We start from the raw sequence: 4,686 nt of genomic DNA on the forward strand, positions 1-4,686 counted from the left end.
GAGAACTCACTGTTGAGAGAGACCTTATGAATGTAAGGAATGTGGCAAAGCCTTTTGTCAGTCTTCAGTGATTGCTGAACATAAATAACCTCACAGTGGGAGAGACTTTATGAATGTAAGGAATGTGGGAAGGCATTTAGTTATTCCTCATTCCTCACTGAATACATTAAGAAATCACCCTGGACAGAAACTTTTTGAATATATGGAATGTGGGAAATTCTGTTGTGATTCCTCAAACCTCACTAATCATATAAAAATTCATGGCTTAGAGAGGCTTTATAAATGTATGGAGTTTGTCCATGTCTGTGAATTATGATGATGAAACAACCAAAGGTTAATTGCAGACATTCGCTTCACCCTTTAAGCTCCTACAAATAAGGTCAATTTCCTACCAGCACAACCTAGATCTTTATTGTCCCTCACAACAAATGAAATTTTATCCAGTTGTCCATAAATTATCTGTTACGGTTGTTTGTCCATAAATTATCTGTTATGGTTGTTGGGGTTTTTGAAGTTAGGATCCAAACCATATCTCCATGTTGCCTTTTTATTTCTAGATCTGTTTAATCTGTCTTACACAGAACATTCTCCAGCTTATCTTGTAACATGTTAAAATGTTCAGCATTCTGATGCAGTCAAACCTGTGCCAGCCAGAAACTATGTAAGCTAGAAACCTGTCAGAGAAGAAAAACTCACTGGGTGTTTATGATGTAAGGTTCTTAATAGAGAGCAAAAGTGGTAAGCACCTAGTCAAACGTGGAAAACATGCAAGACCTGGTAAAGCAAGGCACTCCCATGGCATCCCGGCTCTCACAGATTTTACTGTATTTGTTTTATTATGATTTTGTTTAATTAGTTTTTCTTCTGTGTTTTTTGTAAGGTAGACGATGGGTCTTGCATAGTTCTAATAGAAATGTAATACACATTAAAGATGTAATTTAAAACATTTTAGTAGCCATATTAGGCATTGGAAAATATAAATGTAAAATTTTTAATGAAAAATCGTATTTAACCCAATGTGTCCATTTATTGTCAAGATAAAAATTATAAGTGAAATTAACTAATCAATATAAATTTCTTTATGAGACATTTTACATTTCCTTTTTTTATACCCCATCTTCCAGAATCCAGAAGAAATACATTTCATAAATTTTATTGTTGAAAGTTAGATTCACAATCCCAGGTTACTCCAAGCATAATTTTCCAGTAATGGAATCTAGTTTATTGTTGTATTTAAATTAATAATAATTAAAGTTTATTCAGTTTCTTAGTTGCACCAACCGCATAGACTGTAGACACAACCTTATTAGTGTATGAATGCAAAAGAAGTTCCGGGATCACTTTCCTGTTCCAGATCTGGAATTAACTCTTTCTCCCCAAACCTCTGGTTCCTTTTGAAAACCAAGGTGTGTGCAATACATGGGCTCGGTATCACCGAGCCAAAACCTGTTACCATTGAATCAGTTTTGTCTCGGCCTTTCAGTGAGCATGTAAAATACGTAATTTCTTACATCATAAATTCATACTCTTATTCCTAATACAAATTTAGGGTTATATACATATAAGAAATGGTGCCAGACAATGTTAAATATGCAAAATGGTGCTGGACAATGTTAAACAGGCAAACTAGACTTTATTCAGTCTGTTGTGATAGGAAAGAGACCTCAGCATAAGTGTGAGTTCAACTCCAAAGGATAAGGTAAGACAAGAGTTTTTTTATGAGTTCTGGGTGTCGTGGGGCACTGGAAACTTAACTAATTTGAAGTTGGCAAGCAGAAATACGGCAGGAAGATGGGTTTTAAGCAAGAATTCTAATGGTTTTCAGAAATGTTTGTTCATGGCTGATTTGTTAGGCTGAAGCAAGGAACATTCATGGGATAAATGTAAATGGGCAAATCTTGTAACTTTCTGTTATTTTATATTTGCATCTCTTTTCTCTTTTAATAAAAACCTTGGTTCCTGAAAATGAAATAGTTTTAATGTCATAATACTAATAGTACTACTGACTAAAAAAGTTATTTCATGAAGTACTGAGTTTTTTCGCCTTTTCTTTTGTACTTGGTTATACGTCTACATTAAGGATATTAACCCAAGATTACTGTGCTTAAACATTGGCTTGAGCACAAACTCTTGTGCATGGTTATGTGATCAGTTTGATACTGTTTCCTGCCATTGAGTTGGCTGCAGTTCATGGTGACCTTATTTATGTTCCTGTGTTCCATGGAGTCGATTCCAATTCTTAGCGACTCCATGTGACAGAGTAGAATTTCCCCCCCATAGGGTTCTTGGCTGTAATCTTTACAGATGCAGATTGCCAGGCTTTCTCCCATGGAGCTGCTGGGGGTGGGGTTTGAACTGTCAACCATTTGGTTAGTAGCCAAGTGCTAAACCATTGCACCTCCAGGGCTCCTTGACCTCCTGCCTAACAGAACAAAATGTTGCCCATTTCTGCACCATCTTCATGATCATTGCTATGTTTGAGTAGTGCCTTCCAAGCTAGGGGGATCATCTTTCAGAACTATATCAGACAGTGTTCTGTTGTGATCCATAAGGTTTTCATTGACTAATTTTCTAAAGTAGATTTCCAGGTCTTTCTTCCTAGGCTGTTGAAGTCTGTAAGCTCCACCAATGCCTGTCCACTATGGGTGACCCTGCTGGTATTTGAAATACTGGTGGTATAGCTTCCTGTATCAGCAACATGCCAGCCATTACAGTATGTCAAACTTGCAGATGGGCAGTGGCAGTTTGATATGTTACTACATTTACTTGTTTCTGTTTACATTTAATTTTAAGGTTTGCTCTCATTTTGAGTTATTCCTTTAACATATAAAACTTTCACATGGTTCAAAACTGAAGACTATATGGAAAGATGTATTCAGAAGGCTGACTTCTTCCTGTAGTACCTGTGTTCTGTTAATATCACCACCAGTTGCTAACCATTTCCATTTTGTTTCCTGTGTAACCTTTCAGTGTTTCTCAGAAATATCCCTCCCCCAGAATACATAAATACATACATGAATGTATGTTGGTTATTTACCATGTTTTTTTCACATAAATGTACTTTTTCCCACTTAATATATACTGGACATCAGTCTACTCAGTTCATAGTATAGAGGAGGCCAAGGCATAGGCGTTGGCAAAGGCTGTGCACGTGTGTGGTAGAGCTCAGGAGGGCTGGTGGACACTTCACTTCTGTCTTAGAATGTCCTTGGTCAATGTTGTGTGCTGTTGAGTCCATTGCAACTCAGTGACCATATGGGACATAGTAGAACTGCACCATAGGGTTTCCTAGGCTGTAATCTTTATGGGAACAGATCTCCAGGTCTTTTCTCCCGTAGTGTTAGATGGGTTCTAACCACTGACCTTTCAGTTAGCAGCAGAGCTCTTAACCACTGTGTCACTGGGGCTCCTTCCTTGGCCAATAACCATGTGTAAATATCCTGATAGTTCACTTAATACTACCTTGTTAGGCAGTGCTCATCAAGTGGTGATGAAAAGAACCAAACTGCTTAAAGTCTTTTTTTATTTTTGCATGTAGATGGAAAACTTTCAGTTTTAAACATATGGTTCAAGTGTTTAACTGTAATATTAATGATACAATTCCTAGCCCTTTAAGGCCCTTCCATTTATGGACAAGCATTTTATGGGGCCTAGTCTCTGAAGGAACCCTCGTGGCGCAGTGGTTAAAGCCCTCAGCTGCTAACTGAAGGGTCAGCAGTTGGAACCCTCCAGCTGCTGTGCAGTAGAAAGATGTCGCAGTCTGCTTCCGTAAAGATTTATAGCCTTCGGAACCCTATGGAGCAGTTCTGCTCTGCCCTTTAGGGTTGCTATGAGTCAGGGTTGATTCAGCGACAGTGGGTTTGGTTTTTCTTCTGGTTTAGTCTCTTTGAGCCCCAACCCATCTGTCCCTTTGTTGTACTGTGGTGTCTTACATGTTGCTGTGATGGCTGGGATCTATGCCACCGGTATTTCAAATACCAGCAGGGTCACCCACATGGACAGGTTTCAGTGGGGTTCTAGACTAAGACAGACTAGGAAGAAATGCCTGGCAATCTATTTCTAAAATTAGCCAATGATATCCTTATGGATCAGAACAGAATATTGCCCTATAGGCATCGAACATGCCTGTGATCATGAAGATGACACAGGACAGAGCAAATTTTCACTCTGGTATACATAGGATCTCCATGAGGTGGAGCCTAATGGGCAGTTAATAACAAAGTGTCTGTCAGAAGCACAGACAGAAGGGGTTGGGATTTCTCAGCCACAGATCTGCAGTTCTGAGTGGCTCCATTAAATGATGTTGATGATCCTCCTAACCGTTCCTAAATCCTTCTGTGTCTAAGTAGGTGTTTTTCCTCATGGAGTGTTTGGAGAGGGCACAAAGAGGGAGACGTTGAGATTTTTTAAATCTCTATTTTGGGATGCCTAAATGTAGCACTGGAGCCCTGGTGCCACAGTGGTTTAAGAGCTCATCTCCTCACCAAAAAGCAGTTCGAATCCACCAGCCACTCCCTGGAAACCTTGTGGGGCAATTCTACTCTGTCCTGTAGGGTTGCTATGAGTGGGAATCAGCAATAGGTTTTTGGTTTTTTAAATGTAGTAAGAATGACAACCCCAAGGTACTATAAGACTGGTCTTTTCTCTGCCACTAGAGTGGAGATTTTCAGTTTTAAACCCAGGGTT

This window comes from Trichechus manatus, unplaced genomic scaffold (assembly GCF_000243295.1).
Source record: "Trichechus manatus latirostris isolate Lorelei unplaced genomic scaffold, TriManLat1.0 scaffold00359, whole genome shotgun sequence".
NCBI lineage: Eukaryota > Metazoa > Chordata > Mammalia > Sirenia > Trichechidae > Trichechus > Trichechus manatus.